This window comes from Notechis scutatus, chromosome 1 (genome assembly GCF_049901735.1).
Source record: "Notechis scutatus isolate UNSWTSFEM ecotype Mainland chromosome 1, rNotScu1.2, whole genome shotgun sequence".
Lineage (NCBI taxonomy): Eukaryota > Metazoa > Chordata > Lepidosauria > Squamata > Elapidae > Notechis > Notechis scutatus.
In genome coordinates, this window is record NC_142009.1 from 167510191 (window position 1) to 167529627 (window position 19437).

General features: G+C 41.3%; 1 protein-coding gene across 23 annotated transcripts in view; it reads right to left on the bottom strand.

Moving 5' to 3' along the window:
* The window catches only part of MAP2 (microtubule associated protein 2), a 260296-nt gene extending 242994 nt beyond the window's left edge, over nt 1-17302 (bottom strand). For 13 of the 23 annotated variants that reach the window (XM_087949428.1, XM_087949430.1, XM_087949429.1 and 10 more), the window contains exon 1: nt 17192-17302. The gene's annotated coding sequence lies outside the window, so the exon portion shown is untranslated. The remainder of the gene's footprint in view (nt 1-17191) is intronic. The other 10 variants (XM_087949450.1, XM_087949449.1, XM_087949443.1 and 7 more) reach the window with 2 other exon arrangements.
* Nucleotides 17303-19437: the final 2135 nt, after the last annotated feature.

The window sequence follows — 19437 nt, forward strand, 5'->3', positions numbered from 1 at the left end:
ATCAGTTCCTTTCAGTTTAAAGACCCAGGCAAATGGTCTTCTTTTTGCTTTTTTTCAAAATCAATACTTTACTGTCACTATTCCAGGACTGACCTGATTTTAAGAGAATGTACTTTTAAAAGGCATTGCTTCTCTAGTGGCTTATCAGTTATGGTCTAAAATAAACCTTTCATTCTTAATGATGGATTATTTGGGGATGAGGACAGAGTAGACCCACTGCTTAGGACACAATGAATTAAAAGTGTAATTTAAAAAGAAGTCACAGCACAGAACAGAATCAGAACAATTCAGAGTTATAGGCAAAGTCTGAAGTTTAATACAGATCATGGGATTCTGATCAACATGAGGCTTTTTTGAAGCATAAAAAGGGAAGAATCGCTTTGGGACAATGCTTCCTTTCTTAGAAGCCTCCTATGCTTTCCAAAATAAATTCTAGTCCTTTGGAGCAGATCTGGACAGATGCATGGATCCATTGATAGATTGAGACACTAATAAAAATCAGCTTCCCTTTCAGTTCACAAAGTCTCATCTGGGTTAATGAACTAGAAAAGATGCAACTGTATACAACCTCTTTTCTTCACTCTATTTTCAGATAGTTATGGATAGATTTTCATTTCGAGTTACATTTAGCAAGACAAAAACCTTCAGGATTAGCTGCTAGGCGCAAGGAACTGAGCAAATTAATGCATGTTCAACATGGTTATTGTCATTTCACATAATCCTATGCTTCCTCCTTCAATGGTATAGGCCTTCTATTGCTTGCTCTCATACCTGGCTCCTGAGCTCAGAAGGAAATCTAACCAGCCACTGGAAAATCACATTATATCAGAGAAAGAGCCTCTAAGATATGAACCATCAAGGCAGGACTATTTCAACGAGGAAGACTTTTTTTCTCCAAATTTGCAGATTTTCAGAGTTATAAAATATTTCAGTTTCTCCTGATTTCTTGTATACATACCTGCTTTCAGTTAATCAATAATGTTTTGTGTCTGGGAGACTTAACATTTTGAAAGAGGCTGGAAAATGATCCAAAGGAGGTAGAAAAGGATCAGAGAGGAGGAATATTCTGCTTCCCCGCCCCCTTGCTGGATTGTCCTGAGGACAGGAGAGTCTGATTTTTCAAAATTATATCAGAATCAATGTAGCCTTTGCAGTACAACCTTTATATGTTTCTGCCACAGTAAGGAAGCCCTTGAGTCTTCGGTACCAAACATAGATGTAACTCTGATCCAGGGGTGGGATTCAAAATTTTTAACAACTGGTTCTGTGGGTGTGGCTGTGGTGGGTGTGGCTTGGTGGTCATGTTATTGGCTGGGCGTGGCCAACTCAACATCACTCACATCGTGGCAGGCATCTCCTCGCCTGGCCTCTCATGACTGTGGGGATACTGCAACAGTTGTAAGTGTGAAAAATGGTCATAAGTCACTTTTTTCAGTGCCATTGTAACTTTGAATAGTCACTCCACACAACCAAAGTACCAGCAAAGGAGAGGAAAAAAACTCCAGAGATGTTCCTGAGACAGGAAGTCTAGTCCTGCCAAGAATGTAATAAGGGTTAACGGAGAGGCAGTTTCTGTAAGCAACACCAGAATGTTTCCTTCCTGCCTTCCTTACAGGATTAGGCCAGTAATTTCTTCTAACAACCAGTTCTCCGAACTGCTTAGAATGTTAACAACCGGTTCTAGCGAATAGGTGCGAACTGGTAGAATCACACCCCTGCTCTGATCCCGTTGTACCACTTTCGATGCTTATTTTTCAAGGTGTAATGTTCTTCTGGAGATCCATATGCAGAGGAACTAAAGATTCCTGAAGAATCAAGAAGCTTATCATAATCTTATTATGAAATTGAGAACTGAAGTCAGTTTAGACAGCATTGAGCTATAGGACTAAATACATGTATTTATTAATTTATATCCTGCCTTTTTTCCAGGAGCTCAAAATGATTTAAATGGAGGGTTTCCCTTCATTTTACTGCCACACCTATTACCCTAAATAAGACTCAGCAGTCTCAGTTCAACACCTTAATCACTAAATATCATGTTAGCTATGACTAAATATTGAGATTTTCAAGATTACATGCCCATTGTCTGCTTGAGGAGTGATAAACCTATAAACCTTCAAATGTTGAAATAAAATCTTGGATTAGGGATTGATGAGAATTGCAAGACAACAGCATCTCCAAGCTCACAATTTCTTCAACATAATTGCACAGAAATCTCTTGAACTGACCAGAAATTTAAGATTGTAGGTTCAAAGAAAAGAAAGAATAGCATCAAAATAATCACACAACAACAAGGATTCATAGGACAGGATTGTTTAAAGCAATTCTTCTGCTTAACTAGATTTTCAATGGTTCTCCTATGTGACAGAGTGACCTACTTGAAAGTGGGCATCATAGACCATATATAATGTCATATTACATTATAATAGCTTGTAGATGCTATTATGAAATGGCTTTTGTAAGTGAATGGTTAACATGCAATTGAAGCAAATAAATTCATAATATAGATGAGGGGATAGAAGGGGAGCTCATCAAATTTGCGGAAGGCACCAAGCTGGGGAGACTTGCTAACACTTTGGAAGACAGATTCAAGTTTCAGAGAAATCTTCATAGACTTGAACACTAGCCCTAAGTAACAAGATGCAGTTCAGTGGTGAGAAAAATAAGGTCTGCACTTGGGCAGAAAAAGCCAAATGCACAGGTCTAGAATAGGGGGTACCTTCTTCAAAAGAAGTAAAAGAGAGCTAGGTGTCCTAGTGGAAGATCAATGAGCCAACGATGTGCTGCAACTGTCAAAAAGTCAATACAGTTCTAGGCTACATAAGCAGAGGGATAGTATCAAGACAATGAGAAGTGATAGTACCGCTTTATATTGGACTGGTGAGACCACACTTGGAATACCGCACCAAATTCTGGTCACCATGATACAAAAAAGATGTTGAGATCCTGGAAAGTGTACAGAGAAGAGAAACAAAGATGATAAAGGGTCTAGAGACATTTATGTATTTAACTGTTCTGTATGAAGAACGGTTGAGGGAGCTACATATGTCTAGCCTGTTGAAGAGAAGTATTAGAGGAGACATGATAACTGTCTTCCAGTATCTGAAGGGCCATCACAGAGAGCATTGACTTATTCTCTAAGGCACCAGAGGGCAAGAGAAGAAATAATTGGTGGAAGTTTGTTAAAGAAAGATTCAATCTAGAAATAAGGAGAAATTTTCTGATAGCGAAAACAATGAATCAATGGAATGCTTATGGGGTTGTGGGTGCTCCATCACTGGAAGTTTTCAAAAACAGACTGAACAACTATTTGATTGACATTTTATGAAGTTCCTACCTTGACCTGGCGGTTGGACTAGAAAACTCCGAGGTCTCTTCCAGTCCTACAATTCCGTTTCTAGGTTTCTGTGTTTCAAACAGAGTTATGAATTCAGAACTGATTGCCTCTTCTTCTTTGAATGCCATACCTGGCAGAAAATGTAGATATTTCAAAATGGCTATGGGCAGTGGTGGGCTGCAAATCTTTTAACAACCAGTTCTCTGGTTGGGTAGATGTGGCCAGTTGGTCATGTGACTGAGTGGGTGATGTCACTCATCACACCCAACCCCATCTCCCAGCCACTCACTTCAAAGGAACAGATAGGATTCAGCTGGTTGGGGCTAATCCCACCACTGGATATACATGATGACACAGTGTTTGTGCTTTAGCAAAAGTTTTGCTATCTTAATTTTAATTTTTATTGTCTGTGGGATATGTTAACAGGCAAGACTTTTAAAATCTGTGTCATACCAAACTTTGATCTTACATACACTGGTTTTCAACCATAAATAAATCTAAATTGTACAAATTAACATTTCATCTACTGTTAATTTGTTGAATTTGATCATTGATAAAGTACTACTCCTATTTTTTTTAACTTCAGCAGTCGAGAAAACTCTTGAGAATATGGATAGCAAATAACCAGACTATTTATTTGTTTTACATCCTGCCTTTATTTTTTTTATATAAATATTCAAGGAGGCAACATACCTAACACTCTGTCCATCTATTTTCCCCACAGCATCATATTTTGGACAGATTATACAATGACCATGCTCTCTGTGGAAGTCAATAGTGCTGTGAAAGGAAAGGGATGATCAATAACAAGGTGAATGCACTCAATTATACCAAGAATGGCTGAACGATTGGAAGGTCTGAAGAAGCAGGTTGGGGACAGTCTCATGAAGAAAATCTATCTATATGATCACCAAGAATCAACACTGTCATGATAGTAGTACATCATCAATTTTTGTTTAATACATTTTATTTAATAAAGACATCATTGCCTCTTCTCCATTGTGTGTTTAATCATGCCATTAATGCGGCATTATATGAAATTAAGAATAGCCAAAGAAAATAATGCAAGTAATTAGAGTTGATATTATTGTGCAGTATAATGCCTGTCTCTTTCAATCTTGTCTGAATCAGGTGTGACACTTTCTAGAGGCAGTACAGGGCTGGATGGAGATCAATACAATTCCATTTTGAAAAGATAGAGATGCCATTGGTGAATAATTTGAGTTTAAATAATGGGAAAACAGCATTTTCTGGTTGTGCACCTTCCATAAAATCTGGAGTATAGTTATTCCTGGTCCAGTTTGTTATGGAAAACTTTGCTGGTAACACCAATTAGAAATACCTCTAGCTATCCATGTTTAGGCTGATGCAAAGGTTGGTTACTAAGAGTGTCAAAACTTTGCTTGTGTTATGTACATTTAAGAATAGCTCAAAATATTGCTGTTTATATAATATCCTTACGGCAAAACTCCTCTTGTAGTATACACCAACCTATACCATTTTGGAAAGAGTCCTAATCATGCTTTGTTGACAGGTAGTGTCTTGAGAGAGAGGAGAATTACATGATCCTCTCAGTTGTGACACCCTCACTAAGGAACTCAAGGCTCTTGTAAGTGCTTCAATAGTTCAATTTTGCAAGTTGAGGGTGGTATATCTCTTGACTGAGTTTTCTGTTTCTTTTTAAATAAGTTTGATATTTCACCAAGTTATTTTCATTCTAGACCCATGATGGCGAACCTATGGCACGCATGCCAGAGGTCACACGCAGAGCCCTCTCTCTGGGCATGCGAGCTGTCACCCCAGCTCAGCTCCACCGCACATGTGCGCATGTACCACCTGCCAGCCAGCTGGTCTTCCAGTCTCTGCTGTGCATGCATGGGGGGCAGGGCGCACGTGCAGGGGTCACATGCGTATGTGCAGAGGGTGTGGGATGTCATGCATGCATGCAGGGGTGTCATGGGGAGTCACGTGTGCATGCGCAGGGGGTATGCATGGGGTGCACGTGCATTGCATTTTGAGGATGCACACGTATGTGTTTGGGCACTTGGTGCCAAAAAGGTTAGCCATCACTGTTCTAGACAGACTTGTATTTTATTTTAGTGCAGTAAATCACTGTGATTTTATTAATCATTTCTGTCCTGGAATAAGTTTTTGCAAAGGATTGTATACAAACATCTTAAATACATGAGCTGTTAGTCAAATGAACTAATAATGACACAATATAAACTGATTGATGTTCAATTTGTACAGATACTGTTTAAATAAACAAAAATGCTAAATGTTTTCAATAAAATATGAAACAAGACTATGCACAGCTGGTTGTAGCGTGATCCAGATGATAAGCAACTCAACATTTGTCTCTGCCTTCTAAGAGAAGGGAGTAAAGGAAGAATTAGATGAAACAGATTTGTTGTTGTTAGTCGTGAAGTCATGTCCCACCCATCGTGACCCCATAGACAACGTTCCTCCAAGCCTTCTTGTGCTCTACCATCCCCAGAATCCATTTAAGCTCATGCTGACTGCTTCAGTGACTCCATCCATCCACCTCATTCTCTGTTGTCTCCTTCTTCTATTCCCTCAATCGTTCCCAGCATTAGGCTCTTCTCCAGTGAGTCCTTCCTTCTCATTAGGTGGCCCAAGTATTTGAGTTTCATCTTCAGGATCTGGCCTTCTAAAGAGCAGTCAGGGTTGATCTCCTCTAGGATTGACCAGTTTGACCACCTTGCAGTCCAAGGGACTCACAGGAGTCTTCTCCAGCATCATAGTTCAAAGGCCTCAATTCTTTGGTGTTCCTTATGGTCCAATTTTCACAGCCATACATTTCAACTGGGAAAACCATAGCCTTGACTATGTGTACTTTTGTTGTCAGGGTGATGTCTCTGCCTTTTAGTATGCTGTCTAGATTTGCCATAGCTTTTTTCCCCAGGAACAAGCGTCTTTTAATTTCTTGGCTGTAGTCCCCATCTCCGGTGATCTTGGAGCCCAGGAAAATAAAATCTGTCACTACCTCCATTTCTTCCCCATCTATCTGCCAGGAATTGAGAGGGCTGGATGCAATGATCTTAGTTTTCTTAATGTTAAGTTTCAAGCCAACTTTTGCACTCTCCTCCTTCACCTGCATCAAGAGGTTCTTTAGTTCCTCTTCACTTTCTGCCATTAGTCTGCATATCTGAGGTTGTTGATATTTCTCCTGGCAATCTTAATTCCAACTTGTGATTCATGATATGCTCTGCATATAAGTTAAATAGGAGGGCGACAGTATACAGCCTCGCCGAACTCCTTTCTCAATTTTGAACCAATCAGTGGTTCCATGTCCAGTTCTCACTGTTGCTTCTTGACCTGCATATAGGTTTCTCAAGAGACAAATAAGATACTCAATCTGATTTTCTGTGTTGACTGTCTGATGATGTCCATGTGTAGAGTCGTCTCTTTGGTTGTTCGAAAAGAGTGTTTGCTATCATCATCGTATTCTCTTCACAAAATTCTACCAGCCTGTGCCCTTCTTCATTTGGTACTCCAAGGTCAAACTTCCCTGTTATTCCAGTTATCTTTTGGCTTCCTACTTTAGCATTCCAATCCCCCATGATGATAAGGACATCATTTTTGGTGTTAATTCTAGAAGGTGTTACAGAGCTTCATAGAACCTGCCAACTTCATCCTCTTCAGCACCAGTGGTTGGGGCACAGACTTGACTACTGTGATATTGAATGGTTTGCCTTGGATTCGAACTGAGATCATTCTGTCATTTTGGGGATTGTATCCCAGTACTGCTTTTCCTACTGTTTTATTGACTATGAAGGATACTCCATTTCTTCTGAGGAATTCTTGCCCGCAGTAGTATACCTGATGGTCATCTGAATTAAATTCACCCATTCCTGTCCATTTTAGTTTTCTGATTCCTAAGATGTCGATGTTCAGTCTTGTCATCTCTTGTTTGACCACATCCAGCTTGCCTTGATTCATGGATCTTATATTCTAGATTCCTATAGAGAATAAATCTTTATAGCATCAGACTTTCCTTTCACCACCAGATGCATCCACAGTTGAGTGTCCTTTTGGCTTTGGCTCAGTCGCTTCATTCTTTCTGGCTCTACTAGTACTATCCCTCTGCTCTTCCTGAGTAGCATTTTGGACATTTTCCAACCTGAGGGGCTCATCTCCCAGTATCATATCTTTTTGCCTTTTGGTACTGTCCATGGGGTTTTCATGGCAAAGATACTGGAGTGGGTTGCCATTTCCTTCTCCAGTGGATTACATTTTGTTAGAGCTCTCTGCAATGACCTATCTGTCTTGGGCGGCCCTATACGGCGTAGCTCATAGTTTCATTGAGCTACGCAAGCACCTTCGCCACGACATGAATCCATGAAGGGATTCATGAAGTTAAACAGATTACTACCAGTTTAATAGAAGCACAATAATTAATAAGTGCATAAATAAGTTGCAGGGAGAGAGAAATATAAAGATACTAAAGCATTTTTACCAAGGACCTACAGTATTTTAAATATATATCTTAATACAACACAGAACCAGTTTTTACTAAACAATGAATGTTCTCTGGAAAAGGTTCTAATACTTTCACTGCCTTGTTTTGGAAATCCCTGATCCATCTGGCTTTTAAAGGCATATTCCTGAACTAAACAAGAGATGACTCTTTACTAGCTGACACCATTGAATTTCAGCTGAAATGATACAGGAATTGGTATTTTTATGACATCTGTGGGCTTTCATCTGACTTCACTTTTCTTGCTGCAGTACAGTTTGCAAAGTGTGCATTCAGTATTTTCAGCTTTTCTTAAATTAGCTCATTTGATCATTACAGCCTTTCTAAGGAAAGCATAAGCCTTATTCAAACACATAGGGAAATACCACAATTTGAGGATACAGTGAGCAGCATCCGGATGGAGAAAAGATCTCACTTGCAGATAGTTATTGTGTGTCCCAGTTCTGTTTGCAAGAAAAATATGCATGCCCCTCGTTCCATGGACACCTAGAGATACTGAATACTCATGGCCCAGTTCATGGCTTGCTTTACCCAAGGAAGGAGGAGGGACAACAAGCAGTCTCCTCCACAACTTTTCATGATATTCCATGATGATCCTGATCAAACCTCCTGATTCATTCCACCTCCCCATTTTTTTTTTTTAAAAAAAGTGTCGGGGTGGAGTCATAGTCAATGACATCAGAGAACTCACACAGAAGAAGGTGGCATAACTCTTTTAACTGCCACATAAAGAAAAGATATAACTATTAATATATGTTAATATATTAATAGATGTTTAGGAATATTTTATGTTTGCAACTGGAACTTTTACTCAGAAGTGTCTGATTATCTTTCTAAATAAATAAGATCACTGAATGGCCCTGCCCTGAGTCCAAAAGAAATCAATCCAAAGCAGAGGACAATCTGGATAGCTACACAGAGATTTCTCAGGCTTTGTGGGACAGAGCTATAGTAAGACTGCAATTTCTACACCTAGTATGAACTGCTATAATATATTTACCCGTTTTTATTTTTTTATATGTCTTTGGTTGTGACCGAAATACATTACAGCAATAAAAATAATAGACATTACTGTGTTTAGATTGGTATGCTGCATTTCTGTCATTTAAAAAAATGGCACTACATACCAAATCAAACAACAGGATACATTTCTGAAATGTTTTCAAACATCATTTTGAAAAATTAAGAACTGACACAGAATGGTTACGGATTCATAACTTTGCTCCTACCTTTGGTTTTCAGAAGTTGTGTTACACAGGCACAGCTGTCCCAAAAGACTGATCTCTTCCTTCCCCTCACCCCTGCCATCCAATAAAATAATTATTCACCACAGCAGGTAAGAAAATGTTTTCTATGAAAAATGATATGGAGGTACTTTCTCTTGACCATATATATCCTGTTCCTTAGGATTGCTAATTCAGAAGTAAAAAAAAAACATTGAAAAAGAAGAGAGCCATTTCTTAAAAACAAAGCGAGAAGAATGTCTACACTTTTTGTTTCATATCTCAGATTTCAGAATGAAAATTGGAATTAGGTTTATGCCACAAGTAATAGTGGTGGCCCCCCCTTCCCATTTCTACAACATATAGATCAATACCCAGTAATTAACTGAAGGGCTCAAATATGACACATAGAAGACTGTGAGAACTCAATTGGGAAAAACCAAGGACAAAACAGAACCAACACTCATGGCTTATTTTCAAAAGCAGAGTTTAAATTAAATTTTATCCCTGTCACCTTCCTTTATCTAAAAAAGAAGCAATCAAGCATAAGATTCAATCTTCTACTTATGTATTTCATCTCTCTTGCCAAGCAGTTAATTGCCTGTTTGTAAAAACAGCTACAAGAGGAGGTAAATGTCAGCACATCTGGACTATCTACCAGGGTCTCCATCTTGACAAGTGGCAACCCTACAATTACTAGATCAGTGGGGCTTATTCTTAGTGATACACTACTGAGGAGAACACTACTGAGGAGATTTGTGTCTTATTTGCATATTGCTAAGTATTATGCCTTAGCATTTCAACTCCAGGAAGACCTAAGTAGAAGACAACTTTTCAAAAAGCACCAAAAAAGTGAGTCCTGTTAAACTCAATCAGGCCTATTTAAGGGAACACACACACAGCCACTTTTGTTGTCTGAATATATATAATCAGTCTGAGCCTTGAATAGCAAAAATGTGCCAGTATTTTATCCCTCATTAGAGTATGGTTGATTAAATCAATAAACTCTTAAACTCTTACCATGAATAACTACCATTCATTCATACATTGGAAGGGCTCTCTAGAGACACGGCAGTGGTGTGTTTTCTTTTTTCTTTTTTTCTGTTAAGGTTGAATTCATGAGAAAACGTATCAATTGCTTGCCTGTTTGCTTGGTACAGACAGATTTAATTTTTTTTTAATTGCTACCTATGTTATTTTAGTAAACAAGCAGAGGAAAAATGCTAGCATAATGCTTTAGATATATTCAGAGATATCAGCAACAGCATAAGTACTTCAATGCTGCTTTTTTAGAGATAAAAAAAACTAAGATTGCTGCTGTAAAGTATGTATCAATCGAAAGGGTCCTCACAAGAACTTAACTTTTTTTTCCCATTATTTATTGCTGTAGTTTTAATAAAGTGACCTTGGTTTTGTGGCCTTGTAAGTATATCAATAGTTAGAAAACCTGTTTATTTTTAGACATATTTTACATACAATCCAACTTCCCAGACTCCAGGTTGCATATAGTAATTAGATTAAAACAAAACAGATACAGTATTTTTGGGATTAACCTGCTGAAAACTCCTATGCACTAATTGTGTTATTGCCCACATAACTGATAAGATGAGGTGCTTCTTAGTGCTTCAGTTTGACAAAAGGCCAAGACCATTTCTCAGGGAGAGTGAGTGCTTTCAGGTTCTTTATACCTCAGCATGAAAGGGGCACACTGTTACCTGCATGGAAGTGATCCACTTCCTGAAACATTGAATCAAGGTGAGCATTGCACTCACTAAGCAGCACTGAGTCTTTAGGATTCACTCTCTCTCAATCAGCTCAGTAAATAAAGATTCTTCTGTAACAAGGAAGTACATTTTCTATTAGGGAATCTGACCTAGATCGAAGGATGGAGAAAAACACAAAGTGTGACTTAAACCCAAACTCAAGGGCTGCTCAATATGGAACTTTCCCAAAGTGTTGAGGACTTCAATCACTCCTCTTCTTCCTCCAGAGATACTCCATCCTTCAGCCACCTGCTAATATTTGCCACCAGAAGGGACAACTTACAACTGCAAACCCATATCACATCAACACAGTAATGTAAGCAGAGCTGTCCTCCAGTGAAAGCTAAAAGACTGCAGATTTATCTGAACTAAAAGTCTAGTCTGCCAGCTTCCTTATTTTTTTAGCAGATGGTGTGTTGTTAATAACTAAACTCTGTTCCGAAACCCAGCCTAGCTTTTGTGCATCCACACATACAGAGAAATGTGTCAAACAAGGGGTAGCAATTGTGTATATATAACTTTTAAACAAATCTGTGATGACTCTCATTATCTCCACAGGATTATATCACTAAAACTCACAAGATAGACTGGTAATGTAATTTGCCAGCAGTTTCCCAGGAGAAACAAATAGGCTTAATGCATATAAAACAATAGAAAGAAAGAATATTTATTTTTAAAGAATCCCAGAAAAAAGATTTTGAAGCTTTTTAACCTGCAAGATACCAGTCATCCCCTGAAAATCCTGAAAAAGGCAAGCTAAAAAAAGAGGACTGCATTAAGCAAATTCAATGGATGTTAAAGTTGCAATCTGACTAATAATAAAACAGAAGTTATTTATAGTGCAATCATATTCATATCTACTCAAAAGAATGTTTCATTCTGTTCAATGCAACTTGCTAGCAAGAAAAAGCCTGCATGATATTGCCACTTAAATGAAGTATGTAAAAAAGACAATTGTCTGTTTAATTTCTATTTACTTGCCATGAGACCAGACAAACTAAAAGAACAACATGTTCTTTGCAGAAAAAAATAAGAAAAAAACCACGACTGTGTTGCCTGGAATCCTCATGATTAATATCAAACACTCTCCACCCCACCATCACTAAAGAAAGGAGCTCTTTTAAGTGCGCATTTAGAGAGCCTCAATTGTGAAACAGCACCCTGGGCTGTCATAGCACAAACAAGCTGGATCCCTGCTGGCATTGCCAAGGCACCGGCTGAGATTTCTGAATCACAGTCTCTCCCAGCTTGGAAATAGCAAAGAGCTGGGTTAAGATGGTTTTATAAGAAGAGTGCAAATCCCATGGCCCCAAAAGTTGTGGGTGTGCCTCCCAAAGTTACCACCAAATTCTAATTATTAATATGGCTGAAAAAGAACTTAAATTCATTGGCAATAATCACAGAAATAGTATTTATTTTTATTGAATTTATAGTCAATCAAATTTATTTTCCACTTCATACTAGTCTCTACCTAGAGTCTAGCCCCTGGCATGTCTTTTTATGGTTCACTTCCCCAAAAAATGTTTCCCGAAAGAGAACCAAAAAGAATGACAGAAGAAATTCACCATTGTTTTACCGAGAGACATCACTGTTTTGTATTGGGCAATGGCATCGAAACAGTAGAGATTTTTGTCCCTGAAGATTAAGTTCGTTCATAGCATTTTTTTTCTGGGTTTGTCCTGTGGGTGGCTGTTTTGCTTCCTCTCCCCCCCCCCAATTCTTCTGGGCTCCTTTGCTCTACTTCCTTGGCAAATCTATTTTGACTATCTCAGAAGCATCAGAATCCCATGGAGGTGACCTTTCTTTCTGCTCCTCCCCTTTCATTCTCTTTACCATATATCAAATCATTTTTGCCTTGCTGGTATTTTCTCTGTTCCCAAACATGTTTGCTACAAGTGCCTATGGCTGCCTTATACCAAAGCAGGCTTCCTATCTATCCAACCAAGAATCTCTGCAGGAAGAAGCAGCAATTTTCCAATCTCTTAGGCAGCCAAATCTTCTCCAGCCTTGATGTTCCTCAAACGGAAGCTGAATCTGGGACTCTGTGCATGTGCCACAACAAGCCCTTATGGGGCTTGTGCAATCCCTGATTGAAAACATCCTGACAGTCTTCCAAACGTGCACAAGGAGTAGCCCAGATTTTTTTAATAGCCTGCATGATCTCATTTATTTGCATGACTTTTTAATCCCTTACTTACCACAGGCAAGTCTTATGCACCACAGATGACCAGGATGAGCTATATTTATAAATCTGCACTATGGCCGAGACTGAAAATAACTTTGTGCCATATTAGATTTATATCTTGCCTTTAATTCGAGAGCTCAAAATAGCATACATGGCACTCCCTCCCCCTCCTAATCCCATCATCACCATAACCCTGTGAGGTAGGCTGGGCTAAAAGGACTGGCTCAAAATCAGCCAGGAATTGAATCCTCCTCCTCCAAGACAAAGACTGCCGGAAGTCCAAAAGAAACGCCACTCCATCTGGGTGACCAGAAAGACAGCCACTTTCTTTTTCTTCTCCTCCATGCCTCAATCACCGGAACATATTTTTTTTTTTTTGACTCAAGCTTAATGAACCAAAGTGAGGAAAATGAATCATTTCAGAGCTTCTGTCAAGGGCAGCAGTACGAATCTATATCAATAAGCCACAAACCTGGGTTCTTGGCTTTTTACAGCCCCTGAAAGGTAATTATGCTCATTACGTCAACTTGCCATTTTACCGACTCCCCCCAGTGAAAGAGCACAGCTGGTGATTAAGCTCCCCTTGAAAACCCTTTGCTGGGTTGAGACAGATGGCTTCGGAATCCCCACCCACCCCATTCACAAGCAGCCATGCAGGCTTCCTCTGCCCAATACAAATCTTGTGAGGGGGTGTGTGTGTGTTGGGGCTTACTCCCATTTGACAGAGGACAGGCTGGGTGCCTACGAGAGCGCCCCCTGGTGCTGCAGAAGAAAAGGTAACTCAGAGCTCTGGCTGAAGAGGAAGCTGATGACAATCAGACTGTGTTCTCTGCATGTGAAGACAATGCGCCTAGCGCCTTGTTTGCCATCAAGAACTACAATGAACACAGCTCTACTTGAGAGGTGTACACCCATTAATATATGCATAGTTTAATCAAGCATAAGGACAAAGGTCCTTGGATGGCTGCATCAACAAGGAGTTATTAAGCTTTTCATCACACAGTTCTTAATTATCACCTGGTTTATGAGACAGAATGAAAAGCAGCCCACATTAGCTGGGGATTCTGGGAATAGCACACAGTACAGAAAGGACTCCAACTGGGAAGACTGAAGGGTAATTAGAGCAACATGTTGAAGTCCCTTTGGGGTGCAATGTATGGTATATTTAAAAAGGTATAGTCTTCCTCCAGTCTATCTCAACTCCTGTGGTTATGTGGATTTCTCCATGTTATATTCTTTGCACAAAGCAGAAGTGTTTTGCATATCTTTCTCTTGGATTTCCTTCAATTTCCCAGCCTGTTCTGCACTCTGGGGTTTCCTGGTGTTCTCCATCAAACTGTTAAGCAGTTCCAGTCATGCTTACGTTTTCTGAGATCAGCCAAGTCAGCTGAGTCCTGCCACCTGTTATGTCTTATATTTCCTCTGGTTTAATTAATTTTCTTGTATATTTATATTGTGGGAAGAGGTTGGCATCGAAAGAAACCATACTAGCTGAACTCTTCGGAGCTAATGTTCCACTTTGTTTTTATATTTACAAATAAGTACAGCTGAATTATTAGGGTTTGAACAAAAACCACAGATCATGAAAAGGGGGTTGGCAGCTTGCCATGTGACTGCTTGGTTATCTCTTTAATAGCATTGCAGCGATGAGTCAACAATATATTACAATGCACACAAAACACTGTGGAAATGAGAACAGAATGCGCTGTCCAGCATCTCCTTGAGATTTTTATTTTAGACTACACTGAAATTGTCCTTCAGCCAAATTTCAAATAAATAAATAAATCTGTGAGCTCGGTGTTGGTTCTAGACTGAAGTAGCTCTACATGTGAAGATTCATTTCCACAATCTGCACTAAACATTGTCAGCCTCCTGAGAAATACCACCCGGGAAATAAATGTGTGTGCTGGCTTCAGCTCCATAGCAACCCAGAAAAGCGAGGATGAACCTGTTGCTGCTATTCGACATCAGGCAGGGTGACGCCCATAGCAGCACCGCTTTCAGAAGAGGAACACTGTCACTGCGAGCTGTGAAGTAACGTCAGCACCACCAGTTTCGCAGATCTAATGCTCTCTCAGCACATTTTCTACAGCTTCTGGAAAAAGAGCCAAATCTCCAGATCACGCCTTCACTTAAAGGGAACCACGGAACAGCCAGAGAAAACCAATCAGTTCTGTGATGGGGATGCATCCTCTGCAAGACACTAAATGGAAAAACAAACTGCGTCTGCCACAGACCGGGTGGTCACTGTGGGAGACTGGAGAGAGGAATTAAAAAGGAAAAGAGACACAATGTACAGAGTCACTTTTTAGGTCAGTTCATAGATCAACACTATGTCTACAGAGAGATGGGCCAGAGAAGCAGGAAGAATGACATGTCATTCATATAAAGACAATAAGTGAAGTGTGAAAAATTATGACACGGACAACTCAAATTACAGAAACCCATCCTTGCAGAAAGTACATGGATTTTTGTAAATGCTGGAAGCTGGGAATGAAAATGTGGCTTTTATCTGCTTGCTTTTGATCCTTGCAGTGAGAGAGATTTGACAGCTTTGCTAGTTGGTGGAATGGAGAAAGGATTCTGTCAGTCCTCGGGGGCACACCTCCTCCTTTCCCCAAAGCCAGTCTCCATAGAAGCAGCCTCCATTTGAATGTTAGGGTGTGAACACTATCCCAAACCTGTACACCAATGACTCAGGATGTCTGTCTTTGGAAGACCGTTCTTCCTGAAAGACAAAAGGCTGCACCAGACAGCCGCTCCAGCAAAGGATTTTTGCACTCTTTACCTACACTTAGTTAGGCACAAACATTTTGCACACTGTTTCACTTCCACCCAAGCTTTGTTCTCCACTGCCTCACTGTGGTTATCTCACATTTTCAGCTATCCCTTTTTCTATGGCTGATCATTTCAATAGAAGGAAAAATTGGGGGAAGGAGGGGTGATCTCTTCCGTTTGCTTGCTTGCCCCCAGTCCTTCCTCGAAAAACCTTTCAATTTTCCAGAGTTATTTACTAGAGGTTATGAGTTACAGTCCTAAGAGCATTTGTATCCCAGGCTCACTGATACCCTAATCAACAAAATTAAATTTAATCTCTTTTCAAGAGGGGGAGGGGGAGATAAAGGTTATCAGTCACCTTCAAAGCACGTTTGCTTAAGAGTTGGAGACTGCAGCTGGAAATCTTCCCAATTGCTGCTCTTTCTCAGTTGGTCAAAATTGTACAGATTCGACAAAGCCTCACCCCAAAATTGTCAGGCTTTCTCAGCTGAGGCAATGAAAGTGGGACTTATTGAAAATCTACTCCCTTCCCCCTTCCTTCTCCCCATTTTCTTGAAATTTCTGTTCTTAAACAAAAGAAGGGTAGTCAGAGAAAGAGATGTTGCTGCTGCATAACTGCATCGCTCTTTTACAGGGAGGGGAGAAAAACCTTTTAAAAAGGCATTGTGTCTGCTGTAAGTCACTGAGGGGAAAATCACTGGAAACCAAATTTTGCTAGCCTAGGAAACCTTGAACAGTCACAAGATGGGGAGAAGAGGTGTCGGAGCTCTTTTGTTCTTTCCTCTTCACAACAGAACACGTGCACACACATTTCCAAAGCCACCACCCCAAATTCAGCGTCTCCTCTCCGGTTAGAAGAGGGGGGGGGAACCTTATTCATTCGATTTTCAAATCAGGTTTTCCCGAGGCGGCTCAAAATCCTTTGGCCAGCAGCGCGACCTTCTGCTTAGGACCAACCCTCGACTGGTCCTCCCTTATCGCCTTCCACCTTCTCTAAAGGTGGCAGGATTTGCTCTCAGCTATCGAAAGAAATCGGCCGCTGCCTGCCGCCACCCCGACCCAGCCCGAACAGGTTCCCTTCAAGAATGCCGCAGCCAAGGGGAAACCGCTGCGCCTTGCCTCTGCCACCCGGGGGGGAGCCCAGCAAAGAGACCCCGCCGGAGGGCTCCTAGGGAAGGCGATTTCCTCCACCCGGGCACTGACCCAGCCCAGGAGGAGACCCTTCATACAGGCGAAAAAGGAGCCGAGGAAAGGCGGCAGAAGAGAGAACGGGGGAACGGCGGGGCTGAGGGAGAGGGAGAAACTCCGTCTGGGTTTCTGCCCGGCGGAGCAGGGAGGCTGACGCGCGACGCGCCCGGAGCTCAACTCAGAGGGGCCGAGGAGGCGCCGGGAGGGAGCCCTTACCCGAGACAGCTGCTCCGGCGAATCCCACAAACTGCGGAGATGAGAAGCTGCAGACAAACCCTGCAACCGAGGAGCAAAGACGCCGCCTGCGCCGCCTCCGCCGCCAGCCCCTGGGACACACCTCCTCCTCCCTTCAGCCGCTCCGGCCCGGCCCCCTCGCCCCTTTACTCCACGCCCAGCCGTCGCAGCGCCACCCTCGCCTCGCCGCTCCCGGGCTTTACTCGCTCACCGACTCAACGAGCAGGCTCCGCGCTGGGCGGGCCCCGGCAGCCGAGCAGGGGAAAGTCGCCGCAAAGCAGTCCCGGCGCGGTACGGGAGGCGGCTGGACGCGGCGGTCGGAGCTTTCGCGCGGGCCTTCAGCCGGGCGGAAACCCGCAGGTGGTCGCCGTGGGCGGTGACGGCAGCAGCAGCAGCAGCGGGGTGGGTGGGTGAAGGGGAGGCGATGGCGAGCACACAGTCCCCAGAGCTCTTCTCTAGCAGCCTCGATAGTTGCGCCTCTGTATTAGGTGCATATGGCCGGCCTAAGAATCCTGCTTCACGGCAGGTGGCTGTTGACAGCCAGCAGTCCTTAAGCATGTATGACTTGGGAGAAACTAAGCGTCCAACCAGCTAGCACCGTTGCATTCACATTGCAAGGGTGGTGACTGGACGCCACGGAGAGTGAATGGACCTTGATCGTTTGTAGCAATCTGCACCGGGAAGAAAATCCAACGGGCTCATTCAAGTAGAATCGCGAGTTAGCGCAGCGTAGCATCCATAAGGAATTCTTGGCAGAACAGCATATGACCGAAAGTCCGCCTTCTTAATGTACAGCGCCATCTTCTGGCGGCGCAGCCAAAAGGTCTCATCTTCCCTTGCTACAATGCTTCTTCACATTACAAAATCCTCTCTCGTGTTCCACAGTGCTGTGTTAATGAACCCCCCAAAATTAGCAGTTATATAACTATATATAACTACAACTAAACTATAACTATAAGTATCTATATCTATATATCTATATCTATCTATCTATCTATCTATACTATATACTATATACTATATATTATATATAGGTATAGTTATAGTTATTTAGTTATAGTTATATAGGGCTTTGCAGAAGGTGTCTGACCATGCCCTCTGGGCTATCAGCTTGATGTCTGAACTCTCCAGTACTTTTCTGAGCAAAAGTTTGCAAGAAGCAATTTGAATGTGTCAAGACAGCTGCATATCTGAGCAGCATCTCACATTTTATCTTTAAAAAAATAGGTGTGATCTAGCAAAAAAAAAAGCAACGCAAAGAAGTAGTGACAAAACATTGTATCCAGAGCTGCTGAGCATTTAAAGTTTTGCATGGTTGTGCTGCCAACTTAGAAGAGGTTCTCTGTTGAGTCAACAATATTTCCAGACTTTCAGTTGTTAAAGAATCTTAACAATTTAAGCATGGTGAACTGAAGGAGGAAAGAATCAATATATTGGAAACAGTAGAAACTGCAATAATAAGGCTTGGTCTGGTCTATGTCTCTTCAATGATTATTCCCTCCAAATCAAAGGAAAGATTGATTTTCAACAGTGATTGGGATGTAACCCTCTTTGATGGGACTGAAGCTACTGGCATTGTCTTCCAGAGCCCAGGAGCCTGCTGGGCCTGTTTTTGCTTCCTTGCATTCAGCAAAATCCCCTGAAGGCAGCAAAGCATGAAAGGAAAAAACGGTAGCAAGATAGAAGGTTTACATAAGGATGGATTCTGCCAATCTGTCAGGAAAGATTGAAATCTGTTCTGTGTGTGTGTGTGTGTGTGTGTGTGTGTGTGCATGCACTATGGTCACTACAGTATCCTGCTTTGGCAGTCTTAAGGGGGTTAAAAAACAAAGGCAGGAGGGCAATTTTTTATATATTTACTCATACGTTCAAGTTTCTTGATTGTAGATTTCTAGACCTTAAATGTTAGATCTAAACCTTAGATCGCATATGTACTGAAAGAGACAAACTTCATCTGAAGACAAAGAAAACCCAAGCAAATTTCAAGGTTTTGCTCTACAGCAAGCAGTTGCCATGGAGATGGCAGTGTGCCAATACAGGTGCCACGTTTCAGCATCCTATTTTCAGATTCTGGCTGACGGCATGTTGTTGAATATGTCAATATGCCCACAATTAAGGCCACGGTTCTCCCCCAGTTCCCTAGGAGTAAGCCTGTTTCACTTAAGAGGTTCACTTATCTAGGGCCACTCAGTTATATAATAAAATAAACAAATAGCTTAATGGGGCCA